The sequence below is a fragment of the Pogona vitticeps genome, chromosome 6 (assembly GCF_051106095.1).
Source record: "Pogona vitticeps strain Pit_001003342236 chromosome 6, PviZW2.1, whole genome shotgun sequence".
Taxonomy (NCBI): Eukaryota; Metazoa; Chordata; class Lepidosauria; order Squamata; family Agamidae; genus Pogona; species Pogona vitticeps.
The window spans coordinates 101,547,023-101,566,971 of NC_135788.1; the positions used below are offsets into that span (position 1 = coordinate 101,547,023).

Consider the following 19,949-nt stretch of genomic DNA (forward strand, 5'->3'; position numbering starts at 1 on the left):
TTTGGGGTAGGGCTTATATTACTAACATCCAGAAAAAAATCATACTGTGGCTTATTTTCAGGTTAGGTCTTATTTTCGTGGAAATAGAGTATTACTTTTCTATCTCAATTTCCCTTCAATGAGTATAAGATGGTGTACAGAGCTTTCCCTCAATATTGTCTACCCAAGAGTCCTATTAGGTAGTTGAAACTGAGAGTGGTTCACTGACCTAAGGTCACTCTGTGAACTTCATGGAGGAGTGAAGATTTAAATACATATGTCTTGGGTCCCTGTTCAGCTCTCCAAACATGACACCATGCTCTCTCTCTTTCATAAAGAAAAGTCCTCTATTTTAAGGGTCCTCAATCTGGGATGACCGTAGCCACGGTTGGTAGGGTCTTCTGAAAGCTGAATTCCAAAACATCCAGAGGTTCAGAGGGTGAGAACTGCTGTTCTGAGTTAAGGCATCCTTTGTTGGAAGGGCAAGCTGATCTAAATCTCTTAAAAACAAAATAAAATAAGGAACTTCAAAAGAGGGGAGCCGTTGGGCTGCCTATCAACAACACCTGGAAAAAAGATTAGGCAGACGTACAGAGGTGACCTGCCCCCCCAGTCGATCCAGGGTGTGAGATGGACTGTATTTTTATTTTAAAACACATGATTTCTTAATTTGCATCTATGCATCACAGGATGTGGTAGCGCTGCAAGGTCAGAAGATCAAGCAGTCGTAAGATCGAATCTACATGACGGAGTGAGCCCCCGTCGCTTGTCCCAGCTCCCGCCAACCTAGCGGTTCGAAAGCAAGCAAAATGCAAAAAAATGCGGATAAATAGGTACCACCTCAGTGGGAAGGTAAACGGTGTTCCATGTCTAGTCACGCTGGACACGTGACCACGGAGGATTGACTGCGGACAAAACACTGGCACTATGGGTTGGAAACGGAGATGAGCAGTACCGCCTAGAGTCGGACACGACTGGATAAATTGTCAAGGGGAACCTTTACCTTTACCTATGCATCACAGGTACAAAGGAAGTTGCCGTGTACTAGGCTAGTCCCTGGTCCATGCAGCTCGACACTGTCAACAATTATTGGCAGTGGCTCACTGGTGTTTCAAGCAAAACTTCTCCTTGCGCTTCTCTGGAGGTCCCTGATATTCCTGAGTGGTCTCCTATCCAAGAATTAACCAGATAAGAGCCTGGTTAGCTTTCAAAATCAGAGAAGAACTGGCTTCTCTGATTTCAAGTTGATTCTGGTTTTGCGTGTGCGAAATCTGGACCCAGAATTGGTACATTTTCCTGGGGATGCATTTCTATTTTTTTGACAATACACGAAGCAGGGCAGTAGGAAGCTCAGAGTAGAGCTAAGTCCAAGTCTATCGAGTTTAAAAACAATTGGATTTCTAACATTTTAATTGGATTTGTGGGTTGTTTTTATTGTTAGACTGCTTCTTGTCTTTTTTAAAAGCCCTATGTCAAGGTTGAAGGAAGAGTGAAAATTAGTGGAAGAAACATCAATAATTTACGATATGCAGATGACACCATCTTACTGGCAGAAAGCAGCAAGGACTTGAAACGTCTGTGAGGAAAAATGAAAGAACCAAGTACGAAAGCCGGACTGCACCTGAACATGAAGAAAACAAAAATTAAGACTATACAAGAACTACACAACTTTAATGGTGACAATTGACAAACTGAAATAGTTAGAGAGTTTGTATACTTTGATCCAATCATCCTTCTAATGTAGACTGCAGCCAAGAAATCAGAAGAAGACTAAGACTAAGAATGGCAGCAATGAAGGAATTAGAAAATATCATCAAGTGTAAGGATGTGTCACTGGAGACCAAGACCGTCCACACCATCCTATTTCCAGTCACCTTATATGGGTGAGAAAGCTGGGCAGTTAAGAAAGTTGACAGGGGAAAAAATTGATTCGTTTGAAATGCGGTGCTGGAGGACAGCTTTGCAGATACCCTGGATTGCCAGAAAGATAAACGAGTAGGTCCTAGTTCAAATAAAGCCTAGGGGCAAAAATGTGGAAGCTAAGATTGTCCTACTTTGGGCACATCATAAGAAGGCAGAATTCTTTGGAAAAGATAATAATGCTGGGAAAGGTGGAAGGCAGCAGGAAAAGAAGAAGACCAAATACGAGATGCACTGACTCCCTAAAAGAAGCCACAGGCTTGAGTCTGCAGGAACTGAGCAGGACTGTTGAGGACAGGGCATTTTGGAGTTCGCTCATTTATAGGGCTGCCCTAAGTCGGAGGTGACTTGACAGTACATAACAACATGTCAAGGTAGTTTTAGTTTAAAACCTCAAAACTCTCTTTATGGAGTAGAGATTATAAATCGTCAATCAACATTATGCCTTAAAAAAGTTTTGCAGTTCGGATCCAATAGGATTTATGAGGCTTCATAGGATTCCATACAGATTATTCAGTTTAATATTTTTGTCTCTAGTCAATCTAGATGGCATCAGAAAATTCTGAAGCTAGGTTTGTTTCTCCAAAGATACAAATTCGCTAATACTGTATCGGTATAAGGTGAACTATAACAGACGTGATCAGCCCTTTTTCCAATTTTGACTGAAACTCATAACATGATATACAGTGGACCCTTGACTTACAGACGGCTTGACTTACAGACTTTTTGAGTTACAGACTTCTCTGGCCGCAAAATTTAGGTTTGACTTGCAGCCTGAGAATTGACTTACAGACCAGAAAAAAACCAAAATGGAACAAAAACGGCCTGTTACGGGATTAATAGGTTTTCAATGCACTGTAGGTCAATGGAGACTTGACTTACAGACTTTTTGACTTGAGAACCGCCTTCCAATACGGATTAAGTTCTCAAGTCAAGACCCCACTGTAATGTAGAAAATTCTTGGCAGGCCTATTAAACATCTCCAGGATGTTTTTCATATTTCTTTGAGTGAAGCTGGTTTTTTTGGAACAGCAACCCTTTGCAACCTTCTGTGCACAAAGTCAAGTTCTCAGTTCTCTCTGAAAGTATATACTTTATAAACTAGAAAGAGGAAAAGAAAAGCCGTGTGGTTCCCAAAGATTACACAGCTGTAAGAGTGGGTGGTACCTTTTATTGGTCCACTAAAAATGTAAAAAAATCACAAGGTTTTATGGACGAAATTCCACTTCTTCAGGCTTAGCGCAACTCCTCCGTGGATAGTGCAGAAAAATTGTAAACAAAAGTCCAGAAATTGATGGTATATATCAATGAGAGGTGATGTAAATCCTCTTGAGCAGCTTTGTAGTTGGGTTGGAACTTCTACACGTTCGTTCTTAAGACCAAAAGGTGGCCAATTACTCTGCGATTGCCCCTCCCTTCACACACGGACATTGCCTGGGTGTAACCTGGAGCTTTTTGGCTATGGAGGTGGGAAAAGACAGCACAGGGACATAGCACGTTGGTCACTTTCTAGTGCCTTCAGAAATAGCTGCTTCAATGAACTTTGATAATCAAAATAACAATTCTTTTACTGATATAACTGCAGAAGTGGTTTGAAAGTTTTTCAAAATAAGTAACCGGGTTTTAAAAAATGTTTAATATGAGCCTTTTAAAAATAAAATTCAAAAAGGAAAAAAAATTATGAAAATACAAATTGAGATTCTAACCAGCAAGAGTATAATTTGGTTGAGAGGAGCCACATAATTAATTGCGTCCTTCTGAGTAAAGGATTCATGTGGTGACTTAAATCATTTTGATTTAAATCAAACCCACCCTGAGGGAGCTTATCTGAATGGAACCTCAAAGGAATGCAAATGTTTTTGGACGGGGCAAGGTGGCCCAAGGGACCTGGCTCTCGGATAACAGTGGGCACCTCGACTGGCCTGGACCTAGCCTGGGAAAATCCCCTCCCTGTGTCACGCCCCACAAGCCACAGTCTAGGTCAAGCTCCTGGCAAGAGATCCCTATCAGTGCCAGACCCCCAGATGCTTCCTGCCACATCATGTTAGGGCACCCAGCGCAGACAATGCCAGAGCCAGTCCAGCCTTCTGTCAGCCTGCTTGAGGACAGTGCCAGGCAGAGGGAGCATTAGGAAAAGTGTGCAAGTGAGCCAGCTGCTTCCAGAGCAAAGACAGATATGCTATGCTTTTCTATACCCCACTTCTTTTTCCCTGGAGAGAAGGAGAGGGGGGGGGGAGCTTCTAGATCTGGATGTCCTTTATCACAAAGAGAATGTTAATGAAATGTAGATATCAGATTGTTGAATTTCTACAGGACGGTTTGCATCTGAAAATGAACTTTTATTAAATTAACACCAACACTGCTTTTCTTTTAAAGTGAACTAAAACCAACAATAACAACAAAGCCAGATAACAAAAATTCACAAACACGTGTGTTTCTTTCTCTGAGCAACAGCAGGACATGCCTCCATTCCAAACATCCAGACATCATACGCTAGCACTTTGCAGACTGACTATGCTAGGATCCAATAAACCTGCACATACATGTTTGAACATTAAATGCTTGCTGTTTCTTTTGAGCCCCAGAGTGCAAAGAAGCGACAGGGGAGGGGGGGTGTCAAACGTCCCCCAGGTTTGATCCCTGGCATGTTTTCCAAAGGGGGCTGGGAAACATGTCCTCCACCTGATCCTTATGAAAGCTTCTGCCAATCTGAGCACATGAGTGGGGGTGAGCTGGACAAAGATTCTGACCTAGCAATAATGATGCTTTCTATATTCCCACGCATGGACATGCTGGGCTGCTGCCACCAATGTGTCGCGCAAGCTGGAGAAGACCAAAGCGCATTTGTGCCACCGCATTGACTATCCAAAGCTGCTCAAAGGGGGAAAAATTAATTCCAGCATGCTCAGTTAAGCAGAAGTGCTTAATTTTGTATAAAGGGAGGGCTGCCAGAACTCATGGCTGGCTTTAAACAAGTCCCAAGTGCCTCAAAAGATATGTCTTAGGCCGTAGGTGGGGGAACCTTGGGCTCTGGGGTCAAAGTTGGCCTCTTGGGGCTCCCCAGAGGACCAGACCCCCTTGCCCATGACACCATTATTTGGGTGATTTCCCAGCTTTTGCAAAAGGCTCCTTCTGTTCCAAAAGCTTGAAAATGCCGGCCCTAAATCTTTGTTCCTGGCAATAAGACCTTTCAGCTAAAACAGGCTGACAGTTTTTGGGGGGCGGCTTTGCCTCCCCCTCCACCCTGCAGGATTGTTTGGAGCCCCAAATAATATCTGAAACTGAATTTGATTCTTGGACTGAAAATCGATACGAAGAGTCAGAGATATGACAGCCACATGTGGACAGCCAGTGTGGTGTGTAATTTGACAGACAACAGGTATTGTTGTTACATGCCCTCAAGTTGCTTCCAACTTAGGGGAACCCTATAAATGAGTGAACTCCAAAATGGCCTGTACTCAACAGTCCTGCTCAGCTCCTGCAGACTCAAGCCTGTGGGTTCCTTTACGAGCTCATCTCGTATTTGGTCGTCTTCTTTTCCTGCTGCTTTCCACCGTTCCCAGCATTATTATCTTTTCCAGAGAATTCTGCCTTCTTATGATGTGCCCCAAGCAGGACAATCTTAGCTTCCACGTTTGCCCCCAGGCTTGATTTGAACCAGGACCTACTCGTTTATCTTTCTGGCAGTCCAGGGTATCTGCAAAGCTCTCCTCCAGCACCAAATTTCAAACAAATCAGGTTTTCTTCTTCTCTGCTTTCTTAACTGTCCGGCTTTCACACCCATACACGGTATAAGTTCATAATTTGTACGCACAACTTATCGTACAGAAAGTCGGACTAGATTCTGACACCAGCTATACCTGAATTCAAATCCAGCCTTGCCCCCCATTTACTGTGTGAAATTAGCATTAATGCTAAAATGCTATGGTTAAATCTTAAGGGAAAATGATTTGTTAACATGAAAATGTGAAAATAAATTGTGAGATTAATCTGTTATGTTAACACGGTTCGCACATTGTTAAAGTGTTAGTTGCGTAGTTTTAATAAATTAATTAAAACAACTAAAATAGCAACTGCCAAATTACTCAAAGGTAACAAATTAAATTAATGCCGAATGTTGCTCATTACACACACATGAAAACAGTGGCATTGTTAATAACTGAATAAAATAGTGGATTTCAAACATTTGTTTATGAGCTCTACTCTGTGCAAAAGCTGCTTCCCAGAGCTGTTGTGAGGAAATTGCCTGAAGGGCAGAGAGGTAGATTACACTACTTTTAGCACTGAGGAAGAACAAAACCAAAATGTAATAAATATTAAAACTTGAACACTGGCTGATGTCTTAGAGAACTCTGTCAAAATACGATTGTATTATTTGGATGTTCCTGTGCACAAAACTAAGTGTGAAAGTGGCAAGCAAGCAAATGTGGGATTTATTGGGGGTGGGGGTGGTTCATTCTGCACATAGTCAGAGGTGGACTCCTCTCTCGGAGAAATGACAGAAAACATCTTGGGGCCTGTTTGCCTATAACAGCACCTTCAACCAAGCTTCCGTTGGAATTGTGGACTCCTCTGGAAGAAGCACTTGTCCAAATTCCTTAACCACCTGCAGTATGCAAGCAATGGATGCAGAGATGGTTTCCCTGGTTTCCTCTGACCTCCAGCTGAGAGTCAGTCTTGTATGGTAAACTCATAACCATCCCATGTGGCAGAGATGTGGTGTTGTTTGTTGCACTGATCCCCCTGACAGCAAATTCACTGGAGCCACTAAGAAATAAAGTGAAGGTAATGGCTTGCTTGGGAGAACCCAGAATAATAATAATAATAATAATAATAATAATAATAATAATAATAATAATAATAATAATAATAATAATAATAATAATAATAATAATAATAATAATAATAATAATAATAATAATAATGTACCGTCAAGTCAATTCTGACTTATGGTGACCCTTTTCCAGGATTTTCCAGGTAGAAAATAAGAAGTGGTTTACCACTGCCTTCTTCTGCCCTGCATATTATTGCAGCTTGTCTAAGGCCACCCAGGCTAGCTCTTCTCCAAGGAGGCACAGTGGGAACCTCTGGCCCCACAGTCAGATACCTAAACCACTGGGTATCTTACAAATGCAAACCACCCCCTCCCAACCCAACCCAACCCAACCCAACCAGTGCCTCAGTCAGTGGCAATTTGCCACCATGACTTACTAACTTCACCTATTCAAATATAAATTGCCAATATAATTCAGGCCATGGTGTATTGATTACCTGTACAGTGGTGCCTTGCTAGACGATGATAACCCGTTCCACTGAAATCGCTATTTAGCGAAATCATTGTCTAGCGAAAAGCAGATCGTTGTCTAGCGAAAATCGGTTTGCAAAGCAGGGACCAAACATTGTCCAGCGAAATTCCCCCACAGGAATCACTGTTTTGCGAATCGCTATAGTAATCGGAAAAAGTCAATGTCTAGCGAAAAAACTGTCATGTGGGGTAACTGTCTAGCGAGGCACCACTGTAATTCCAACTTCTTCTCCAAACAGCTCTCTTCCTCCTCCCTGTTGTAACCTCAAAAAAACAGCCCTATGAAGTAGGCCAGGCTGGGGGAAAGTAAATAACTCAAGAACACAATGCAGCTCAGCAAGGACTTGTACCTAGCTCCAGGTCCCAATCCCAAGTGGCAATGAGTATACAGCATTAGCACAGGTTGTGCTGTACAGATGGGTTGAATTTACAGAGGTTTACATCTATCAGGCTTGTTGCAAAGAACTTTGTCGATGTGCCATTTAAGTCTACTTTTAGCAAGCATATGATTATAATAACTGTGGTCATCAGCCTCATCTCTTCCCATCATAGACAGGATATTGATCAGGATTGGCAGAGATAACGTTTCTTCAACTCAGACTGATGGCTTTATTGCTGGTGTAGCTTTTGGCTATTAGAGTTATTTGGGAAGCATTCTGCTAAAGCAAAACTGTCTGATGTTGCCGGTTTTTGTTTACTGTATCTATTTTTGGTTCTGCATTTTAGCAAAAAATAAATAGGAGGGACACAAACTTCTTTTAGACGTAAAGGAGAGTCCTGTGTTTTCTCAGAAGAGACATACTGTATCTACCATGTGATCTTATATCTGTTTACTCCGAAGCAAGTCTTATTATGTTCAGTGGTATTTTCACTGGAAAGGAATGGGAAACCATTTCTGAGTATTCTCTATGTGGAAAGTCCTGAAAAGGGTCACCATAAGTCAGAAGTGACTTGATAGCATATGATTATTATTATTATTACGTATTATTACTAAGCATGCACAGCAAGAATGAGTAACTTATGGTCCTTTAGTTGTTAGGTACTTCAACTCCCATCAGTCCTAGTCAGCATAACCAGTGGTGAAGGATGATGGGAGTTGCAGTAGATGCCAACAGTATCTAGACAGCCCAAATTGCCTGCCCTGTTGCAAAGAATTTCATCCTTCTTGTAGGGTGAACTCTCAGAACTGAACGATGCAGCAGCCAGTCGAAAAGGCTCTTATTTATGACCACTTATCACGGTATTACAATGCAATCCTCTACTGCAGCGGTTCCCAACCTTGGGCCTCCAGATGTTCTTGGACTTCAACTCCCAGAAATCCTGGCCAGCAGAGGTGATGGTGAAGGCTTCTGGGAGTTGAAGTTCAAGAACATCTGGAGGCCCAAGGTTGGAGACCACTGCTCTACTGTATATACCTATTTAAAAACAGATGTCTCCAGATTTTTTTTAAGTACATCCCCATAATTCCTCACTGGTAGCCATGCAAGCTAGGAGTGAGGGGTGACAATGGGAAGTCCATACATTTATATTATTTTCATCAGTGCTACGTATACCATTGCTCCTTAAAAGCAACCTTTCCATCTGCTGGGGAATCACTCTAGCCTGGCTAGAGGATGGATTGGGATCAGGCTGGAACACATCTCCCTGTGCATCGTGTGATTGCTAGGGATTTGTTTCCCCATGTGATCACACCCAAATACACCCATTTTTCTGGGATGTGTTCCTTCCAAGAGATGTAGGTGTCACTCCGAGAGCACACAGAACAACAAAAGCTATTATTTAAATGGGCAAATATCTGCACTTTTTTCCATTTTAGTTACAAGACTGGGCAGCTGGATATCGTGTGTTTTTTATTTTATTATTATTGCTGATTTGAAACCACTGTTGACAAGCAAAATGTCCCCCTTGCACAAACATTATACTGTACAATATTTATCTTGTTCACTTGTTCACTGTCCCAGTACCACCTGGCAAAGACTGCTGATATTCCCATTTGAGAGACCAGGAATTGAGGTCAAAAGAGCGTTTTCCTCCCAAAGCTGAGTAAAATGTCAAATTTTGATTTCAAAGATGCAAGACCTGATCAACTGAACATACATATGGGATTATACCATGCAGCACCCTCCTATGTTATTTTCTGCAAATATGACCACATATGTCCCCCATAAGCATGTGATCCACATGTAGCACATAGCATCTGGTATGTGGTGGACATGAACATGCAAGTACAAACACTTGCTCAAACACAGTAATTAGCATGATAACATAAATGCACTGGCATGACTTTGAACAAACCAAAAGATTCAGCCACTGCCCCTAACAATGTGTGGCATCCATCTTCTTACATTCAGACATCCACCAAGTCCTTCCATAGCTGTAAACCCCTACCTCCATTCTACAGATTTTGTTCTGCAGTGCAAAACAGACACCCTTAATTAAGCAACAAATATACAAGTGAACACACCTCCAGTCATCAACAATGCAAGGCAGAGCTTGGAGAAGTTACTTTTTTAGAGGTCTCCAATTGCCCAGTGCTGGAGAAAAATGGGAAGAAAAGGCTATAGGATTCATGTCCTGCCTGTTGGGCTTCCTAAGATGGATCTGGTTGGTCACTGCATGAAAAAGCCTGCCGGAATAGATCAGAAGTGGTACTTTTTTCTTTGGACTACAACTCCCAAAATTTCAACAGATAAATACTACCACTGGCTATGCATGCTGGAGGCCACTGAGAATTGTAGTCCGAAACAGTAACTTTGCCCAAGCTCTGGAACAGAGAAGACTTTTCTCCAACCCAGCAGGGCTCTCCTTCAGCTCTTATAATACAAGAGTGGCTCTATCATTAGGTGAAATGAGGCAACTGCCTAGAAGATGATGGGTGATATAGAAGGGACAGCAGCAGCAGCTTCTTCCAGATTCCTTTTTGTTCAATGACCAAATTTGGTACTCCTTGTAACCTCACCTGCTTTGATTCCCATCTTGACACCAGGTTAGCCTAATGTCCTCAAAGGGGATGAGAATGCTGTCCTACCACCAGCTTCAATTCGATTCGATTCAATTAAATTCAGTCACCAATCCCAGGTCTTTCTGCAGGTGGAAGGGGACTAAGCACTCTCATTGCCTCAGGTGGTAAAATACCTCTATATTTCCCTGTTTAGTTTCCGTAACTAAACATAGTTATAGCAACTGCACTCTCCTTATACATAGGTATTCTTTGGCTTTGTGTATACTGGGCAGGGGAATACTAATTCAGTTCCGGACAGCAGCTGTCTGGATGTGTCCGCAGTCTCAAAAAGTGGTGTGTGGTCGTGGGGCCCACTTAAGATTTTTGGCTGCCTGAGACAGAGCTACAAATTACCACCCTACTCTAGGCTAGCAGGTTATTTTAGCACCTGAGGCATAACAATCTCACAAGAATCTATCCTGGCAGTAAAAATGTAATCAGAATAAATCAAGCTACTAATCATCTCCTGTCCTTTTATGGAACCCTAAAGCTGCTGTTACTCGAGACAGCTGCCTCACTGACAACGCTAGCCCTGCATGAAGTAGTGACACTTATTCCCAGAAGCCGGTGTGCCTAGCCTGCTTTCCGTGGACACCCCACTGAATCATTGCACATTTCTTCCACTTGTTGCACAGCATGCTTATTTGCTGGGCAACATCCTTTGGGCCCACCCTTTGGTCAACTACCTATCAAAGGGCTTTCTGCCCAAGCCACAAAGACCAGAGAGTTTGGAAATCATTCTATTTGGACTATAACTCCCAGAATTCCTTAGTCAACATTGGCAACTTTGGGGGCAGTCGTCGAAAGAGGTCACATTTCCAAACTTTGGCAAAAGGAGGCACAACCGGCCGGCACAAAACGCTTCACACCTGGATAGCTTATAGCCTCACTTTATGCTGATCGCCTCACTTTATGCTCAGCGTGGGGCTTCCTGGCACAGTGAATAAAGATCTGCGTGAACCACCGCCGTGCTCTTCTGACATTAGCACAGGCCAGCCACTTCAGAGAGAGAGAGAGAGAGAGAGAGAGATTGCTATGCGCCTGCTGTGAACACACGTGGAACTAGAGGAAGCACAGGGCACCCTGCTGTAGCCACTGAGGCACCCTTTTAACATGGACGTGGCTCAAACGGTCAATATGCCAACACCTGTGGCACATGCTTTCCATACCTTTGCTTGCAGCCAGCCAGCTCACCGGTGGAAGGAAGGAAGGAAGGAAGGAAGGAAGGAAGGAAGGAAGGAAGGAAGGAAGGAAGGAAGGAAGGAAGGAAGGAAGGAAGGAAGGAAGGAAGGAAGGAAGGAAGGAAGGAGGGAGGGAGGGAGGGAGGGAGGGAAGGAAGGAAGGAAGGAAGGAAGGAGGCCATGGCCTTGTGAGGGTGCGTAAGCAGCCTTGAGGTGGGGAAGACACTGGGATTTCAGCTCTGGCTGGCTCCGCGATAAGCCAACGCCGCCGTGCTTCAGTCACTCCCCACTCCCCACCCCCGCATGCAGTGACTCACTGTGCTGTATGTGTGTGAGAGAGAGAGATGAGTAGGAACAAGAGGAAGGGAGATATTTCAAGGGGAACCTCCGCCAAGGTAGATCCGAGGCACCCCCACCCAGTAGAGAAAGACACAACCACACATCCCGACACAAAAGAACAAGGCAGCCCCGCTTACAAGGTCTCCAGGGCTGGGGGTGGAATGGAGGCTGTGGGGAGGGGTGGAAACCAAAATCAGGAGAGAATGCTGCTACCAATTTACACATGAAAAGAAAGCCGTAACACGCTCTCTTCTCCCACAGGCTGAGGAGAAGGGAAGGGAGGAAGGAGGAATGCCTAATGCTGCGTTTTGACCGGTATCTAGCATCAGCTGTGCGCGAGGCAGAGCACATTTTGTTTCTGAAATGTTAAGAGTCCCTGCCCCAAAGGTGTTGCAGTTGATACTAAGCAGAGTGTTTTAAAAAATTGCAAAGGATGCTGCTTCCTGCTGCCCACTCTCCCGGCTGTGTGCAGGGGGTGTAGAGGGCAGGGCAGCATTGAGAGGACATGACTAATGAGGGCTTTTGGGGTTCTAGACAAAACTCCCCTTCATCTGTCTCTACTTGTGGGTGGGGAACAGGAGGCAGCAGGAAAGCAGACATTTCTTGCGCTCTAACAGAAGGCAACTCAGCGCTAATGAGGCGATAGACAGGTGAGCAGTGGACAGTGTATCGCGGGCGGGAATCTGCCGCCATCTGCTCATGTGCAATAGGGTGAAGGGGGATGGACAAGACGGGGGACGGTTTAAGAGCCATTTCGCCAACAGTGGGGCCTTTGTATCTTGAGGCACAGCAATAAATACTTCTGTGCAGACTTTAGTGAACATTCCCCAAGGCCTCCTCCTCCTCCCCCACCTCAAGGGTATCCAAAAATATAGGCGGTTGTGCTGATCCATACTAACAAGGCAGATCTTTCTTTTGTTGTAATTGTTATGCGCTGTAAAGCCACTACCAATTTAAGGCAACGTAATGAATTAATGATTACCAAAAAGGTCCCATCATTGGCGGCTTTACTGAGGTCTTGCAAACGAAATGGTGTGGTTACCTTTGCTAAGTCAATCCATCTCATGAAACCGGATCCAACTGTTTTTAAACTTCCAGCAAGAGGAGGCTTTTGTAAAGCCAATGGGTCTTAACCACCTGCCCAAGACTAGTGCATACATACTAACTATGAGGATTGTAACTAAGTTCAGAGGGGGAAAGACTCTTGAAGGAGTGTCTGCTTTTGCTATTTGCTTTGCTACTTAAAAAGTCCATTTCCACTTCCTTCTAACTCAGCTGGATATGACCCACTTGACCACACCTCATTCAGTACAGTGGACCCTTGACTTACAGATGGCTTGACTTACATACTTTTTGAGTTACAGACTTCTCTGGCCGCAAAATTTAGGTTTGACTTGCAGACTGAGATTTGACTTACAGACCAGAAAAAAACCAAAATGGAACAAAAACGGCCTGTTACGGGATTAATCAGTTTTCAATGCACTGTAGGTCAATGGAGACTTGACTTACAGACTTTTTGACTTGAGAACCGCCTTCCAATACGGATTAAGTTCTCAAGTCAAGACCCCACTGTACTGAGTTCACCATCTAACCAATATAACCAAATAGAATTTATTGGGAAATTCTCAAGTGGTAAAAATGAATCCATCTATCCGGCCTCCTTAACCCCCTCCCCTCCAAGTAGCCATCAGGAGTCAGTCTATCCAAGAACATTTGCTTTACTTTACTAGGCCATTATCTATCTATCTATCTATCTATCTATCTATCTATCTATCTATCTATCTATCTATCTATCTATCTATCTATCTATCTATCTATCTATCTATCTATCTATCTATCTATCTATCTATCTATCTATCTGTGTGTATTTCCTAACTTTACCTCTGACACTTCTCATCATGTAGCACCATGCCTAGCAAATCAAAATATCTAGTTAAAGGGATATCCCACAAAAGTATCCCTGATTAAGAAAGTCAAGGCAACCTGCCTAACATCATTATATTCCCAGATGTATAGGATCAGTTTTTTTATATTATTATTATTATTATTATTATTATTATTATTATTATTATTATTATTATTATTATTATTATTATTATTATTATTATTATTATTATTATTATTATTATTATTATTATTATTATTATTATTATTATTATTATTATTATTATTATTATCCTCATCCTCTTCCTCCCTTTTCCTTTATGAGCTCAGCACAGTTCACATGTCTCTCCAGTCCCTCTCATCGTACTTTATCAGCACAAACACCCTGTTGAAGGGTGTAGTGAAGCAGATCACATTTGGGAAATCGAGGTAAACAAATACATCCTGAAAACCTGGGAGTCCCACCGTTCTCGGTCCATCCTGGTGCCATGGAGGACATAGAAGGAGCTCCCTGCTAAAGAATGAGAACGTATTCAGGAATTCCTTGGGCAACACTAAGGCTTGTTGGCGGATCCTTCCACTCCAGAAGTACTGTACCACCAGGACAGGACCTTGAAGGAGGTTGATGTCCAGAAACTCCCTCAACATGAAGCCCTCCTCCAAAAAAAAAAAACAACAGCAGGAGTGGCTCACCTCATTCTGAAGCGAATAACGTAACATATGTCACCATCAAGTTGATTCTAACTGATGGCGATCTCCCCAGAGCTTTCTAGGTAGAAGGTACTCTGAAGTGGTTCACCAGCCCTTCCTTCTGGTAGTGCTCCAGGACCATGCGGCTTACCCAAAGCTGCCCAGGTGGCAGGGCAAGTAACCTCATCTGCCCCACATTCTCCACCTAAAGACTCTTTCCCATATTCACAGTCAAAAACAACCTAACCACACTCTTCTCAGCTATGCTGGATAGCTCCATGGTTTAGGTCTCTGGATACGAAGCCAGAGGTTGGGAGTTCAATTCCCCGCTGTGCCTTCTTGTCAGGGGCTGGACTTGATGATCCACAGGGTCCCTTCCAGCTCTGCAGTTCTAAGATTATTTATTTATGTAGGTTATTTATTGCCCCTCAACTGGATCTTCTGTGAACCCAGAACTCTGGCCCCTCCAAGACCTTTCACTCTAATCCACAAGACCCAAATCTGCGCATATGATCAGGTGTTGCAGATCTGCTGCTGTCTTTCTTCTGTGCCTGCTAGCCTCTCCAGGTAACATGACCCACCCTTGTTGCATCCACAAGCCATGTCGGTCGATAGAATGCCTTGTCACTGCCAGATGGAGGAATTCTATCTCTGTCTCTAAACTTTTCCTACAGCCCCTAATGAAAGAAATCACAATTAACTCTCCTGTTGGGATACAAGGGCATTGGTAGGGTTACAGGAAAGTAGGAATGGCTCCATATATCCTTACTGTGTTCAGGATTATTACCATCACACCCGCCACACTCCTATTAACACTTTCCCTCTAATGTCCCTGGACTACACTGTGTCTTGCCAAAAGTGCTAACAGATTAGATCCAGATCTAATCATAATTAGTGGAAACTTAATCAACAGAACTTTAGTGCAGTCAGTTTCACTTGGTTTCCTCTTCTAGATGCTTTTCCTTTCCTACTGGAGGCTGGTTATCACTACGTCAGCCCTATGGATCCAACTCTGACTTTTTAGGCGTCAACAGCTTGGAAATGTTATTTTGGGGGCTACAACCCCCAGAATCCCTCAGCCAGTGTTGGCCATACACCTAAGAGTTGCCATCCAAATAGTAACATTTTGAAAAGGAAAGGCAACTATACAGTGGTGCCTCGCTTAATGACGATAATCCGTTCCAGGAAAATCGCCATTAAGCGAAAATACCGTAAAGCGAAATTAAAAACCCAATTGAAATGCATTGAAACCCATTCAATGCATTCCAATGGGGTAAAAACTCACCGTCCAGCGAAGATCCTCCATACGGCGGCCATTTTCGCTGCCTGTATAGCGAGGAATCCATCCTAAAACACAGCGCGGAACCATTTTATGCACCTGGTGGCCATTTTGAAAACCCGACGATCAGCTGTTTTTGATTGTCGTAAAGCGAAAATTGGTTCCCGAAGCAGGGAACCGATCATCACTAAGCTAATTTCTCCCATTTGGACCATTGTTTTGCAATTGCAAAAAGATTGTCGCAAAGCGGATTTGTCGTAATGCGGGGTAATCATTAAGCAAGGCACCACTGTATATGGCGAAGAACTGGGCATTTGGACTCCTGAATTCCCAGGAGCCATTCCCAGGAATACCCAGGAGCTACACCCAATTCCCAGGGTGTAGCTAGGAGGCTGGACTTCTAGCATCTTGAGGCTCAGTGGGGAAAGGAGAAGCAGTTTATAGTAAATGTACAGTAAACCTAGTGAAGTAAGGACTCTACAGGCTGTCTGTGATCTGAATAGGGCAGCAACTCATCCCAAGGGTTTGGAATGGGATTCCCTTGCTTGGATCACCAATAGCCCCAGTTCACATGCAGAACAGGGAGGAGTCTAAACTCAAGTATCCGAGGCCAAACATCAAAATGGAAGCAGGGCCAGGTCGGCCATGACATGGAGTGAACTGCTGTCTCGGGCAGCATTTTTTTTTTTTTTTGGCATCATGAAAGTGTAACAAATGGTTAGTGCTTTAGTTTCTTCATAGCAGATTTTTAACTGCCCGGAACTGGGGTGGGCATTTGGATTCTTGAATTCCCCAGCAGCCATGGGGAGGGGTTTGTTTGCTTGCTTGCTGCCAGTGCTAAAATAACTTGGCAGCTTTTGGATTTTTTATGATGCCCCTTAAATGAGAGGGGGCACCATCTGCTACTCTTCAGGCAGCAAAATATCTTAAGAGTAGTCAGGTGAAAGTTCCCCTTTCTATGGAGCCCAACCTTTTAATTTGATTAATGAGGATTTCTCAGCTGCTGTAGTGGGTTTCCTTTTCTTTAAAAGCCCAGCGACACTGTTTGCTCAAGCCCAGATTGGCCCCTCTCTAACTTCATGTAGGTGAGGCAGTGGGAAAGGTCAGAAGGATTCATGGTTAAAGCAGGGCCAGCTCTACCATTAGGCAGAGTGAGCCAAATGCTTCAGGTAGCAGATTCTGGGTCTTGTGAAAGGGTAGCAGATTATTATTATTTTATTGGTTATAATTGCATCTTTAAACGGATTGTTCTGCTCTGTGGTTTTAAATGTGTTTTAGTATTGATTTTATTTATCATTTTTAATACTGTATAATACTTGTTTAATTCTTTTTAAATACCCGTATACTTAGTGTTTTTAGCTTTTAAATATTGTCTTTTTAATTATGTAAGCTGCCTTGGGTCCTTTTTAAAGGAGAAAGGTGGGATAAAAATAAATAAATAAATAAATAAATAATTAATTAATTAATTAATTAATTAATTAATTAATTACTTGCCAGGAAGGGACAGGAATGCTTGTAGATTTTTCTGCTTCAGCTGTTTTGAGCATAAAGCACAATGGCCTAAATCCCATTTCTAGTCCCAAATAAGGCCTTTGAATCAGCTGCTGAAAGATGAGTCAACACTGACATAAACCCAATAATTCACCAGATTTACTCAGGTTGGGACTACCAACTGGATTTAGACCAACAGAAGCTGGTGACTCCAGTTTCAGGGGCATGGTGAATCCATTCTGGGTTTTATTCTGATCTTAACAGGAGCCAGTCAAGATACTAAACCTTTTTTTGAGGGTGGGGGTGGGGACAGCATTCAGCACCCTAGATAGCTTCTGTAATGTTCATACTAAAACCCAGAGCAGGTGAACCACTGCCCTGACAAAACTGGAGTCACGGGCCCAGGAGAGAGAAGTTACCTCAGGCCTCAAAATATCTTGGGCTGGCCCTTCCTCAAACTGCACACTCATGCAAAGAGCATGCAAGGAAGAATGGTGCAAATAGCATGATGGAGTACAGAATATGTATGATGGGCAGAGTAAAGGCATGCTTAATCTATTAATAATTTCCCACATACATATTATTGTTGTAAGGCATTTTGATTTACTCCATGTGAACACAAAGACAAATAATGAACATTTATGTCTTTGGACTCTGAGGATGTGCTGCTGTGACACACATCCATGACAAAGTGGGCACATGTGTGACCACCACATGGCCATATCATCCTATCATCTTAGAACTGCAGAGCTGGACATGACCCTATGGATCATTCCCTGCATAGGCATTACACATGTGCAATTTCACTGAATTATCCCACCAAAACTTCTCACGGCAAACAAGAGGGTCCCGAGGCTAAACCTATATTTTCCTCTTTCTGGATCACAGGCGCTCCTGCGCCATGATTGTTCGTCTACTCTACACACACGTTAACTCTTCACATCTCTGTGTGAGCTGAGATGTTGTGGTGTGCAGGGGGGAGTGTTACTAGGGTCCTATTTATTACACACAGGCAAACAGCTGCTGTTATCATGCTCAGGGTGTGTACACAAGCTGAGCACAAGCTGTGATAGTGTTTCATACACACACCCCTCAGCGAAAAGACTGTTGGTGCACGTGTTACACACACAAGCTGGGGGGAGGGGTTGAGCTGGCCTCTTATGAATGCCAATATATATGCCACCATTCTGAGCACCCTTGTGCATACTGTGCACGAGTCCTGCTCCCTCCCGCTATGCTTGCACACCCAACCCACATGCACACCCATGCCTAGGTATCCCCCACCCCTTCCTGTGAAGGAGAACACGGGATCTCTCTCTCTTTTTGCCTTCTGTCCTCAGTGCCCTCCTTGGCTACAGGGCACAGGGCCTTCCTTGACCTTCCTTCCCATTCTGCACCCCTTTCCCTTGCCTCCTCTCAAACCAAGCCTCTCTTTTCTTTGTACTGCACGCACACTCATCTTGCACACTCATGGGCACATGTATATATACAGGAGGCTGTCTCTCTCCCCCCTCTTCTCCCTCCCTCTCTCTCTCTCTGGCGGCTGGGCTGCATTTGAGAGGCTCCCCCTAATCACATTAGTGGCGTGTTGGCACAACAGACGCCCCGGGGAGGCTGGCCCATTGTCTGTGCCCTGACACTGCCAACCACCTCTTAATTACACCCTGTGCCAGGCGGGGGAGAGGGGCTGAGTGTGGGACTGGGGGGGAGGGTGACTCGGTGCAGTTGAGAGGCGCTGCCCCCACAGCCTGCCTCCCACCCCCACCCCCACCCCCACCCCCGCTCCCAGCAGGGGCCCAGCACTGATACCGCGTCTGGATGGATGCAGCTGCAGCACAGACACACGCGGGCTCCAGCTCTCCCTCCCCAACAAACAAGCACAGCAATGGAAGTGCCCCCCCGAAACACCTGCCCCCTCGCGTCCTCTGCACCCCAGACATTTCCTCCAGCCACCTCCTTCCCGATCCCACTCCTGCCCTAGCGCAGGACCCTCCGCACTCCTTTCTCCCCTGGACCCTCTTCGCCTTGACCCCCCACCTGTGCCTTCTCCCCACGGGCCTGCCCCCCTCTGTCCAGTGGCACCTTCCGATTCCATTGCTGTGCCTTTAGCAGGTGCACTCCTTCTGCTTCTCCCCACATTACCCCTTCTCCTCTTCCATCATCATCACCACCACCATCTCTTTTCCTCCTGCTCACCTGCATCCGTTCATCCTGCCTGCTCATTTCCCCTCCATCTCCTTGACGAAGCGCTCCTTAAGCATCCACCTCCGTCCCCGGCATGCATCCCTCTTCTCCGTGCACCCCATCTTTCCTTCCCTCCAGCAACCCTCCTTCTCCTCAGGTGCGGGAAACCCACTCGGATCTCATATCCCCATCCCTGCTCCGGCAGCTGCAGCATAAGCAGCGCCAGCGCCGGCGCCGGCGGCCCTTCCGAGTCCCCTCTCCCTTTACCTGCAGAGCGGGCGATGCCGCCGGAGTAGCCGGTGCTGCGCGAAGGGCGGGCGGCTGGTTTTGCGCCCTCGGCCAACGTCGCCTCCCTCACCCGGGCTGGCTGGGGAGCTGGTGCCGCTACTGCGGGGCGATGTCGCTAGAGGGCGCTCCTACCGGGAACGAAGGGGGGAGGAGGAGGGGGCGCTGTGCAAAGCGGCGGCGGCGGCGGCAGGAGTAAGGGGGCGGGGGTGTTGGCGGCGGCGGCGGCGGCGAGGAAAGCTGCGGCAATCCGTTGGGGTGGGTGTGGGTCGGGGTGGCGGAGCAATAGAAGAGATGGAGTTTTTCCGCCAAGCAGGGACGGAGAGGGAACTACTAAAGACGGCAAGGCTCGTTACTGGAGGCGGGGACGTGTGCACCGGCTTGTGTGCATTTGCACGAGGATGCGTGCGC

The 19,949-nt window shown here is 44.9% G+C and overlaps 1 protein-coding gene across 4 annotated transcripts in view; it reads right to left on the reverse strand.

Annotated features, from left to right (window-relative positions):
* The window catches only part of SYT3 (synaptotagmin 3), a 63,974-nt gene extending 44,224 nt beyond the window's left edge, over positions 1 to 19,750 (reverse strand). For 2 of the 4 annotated variants that reach the window (XM_020808237.3, XM_078378013.1), the window contains exon 1: positions 19,521 to 19,750. The gene's annotated coding sequence lies outside the window, so the exon portion shown is untranslated. The other 2 variants (XM_020808240.3, XM_073004431.2) reach the window with 2 other exon arrangements.
* Positions 19,751 to 19,949: the final 199 nt, after the last annotated feature.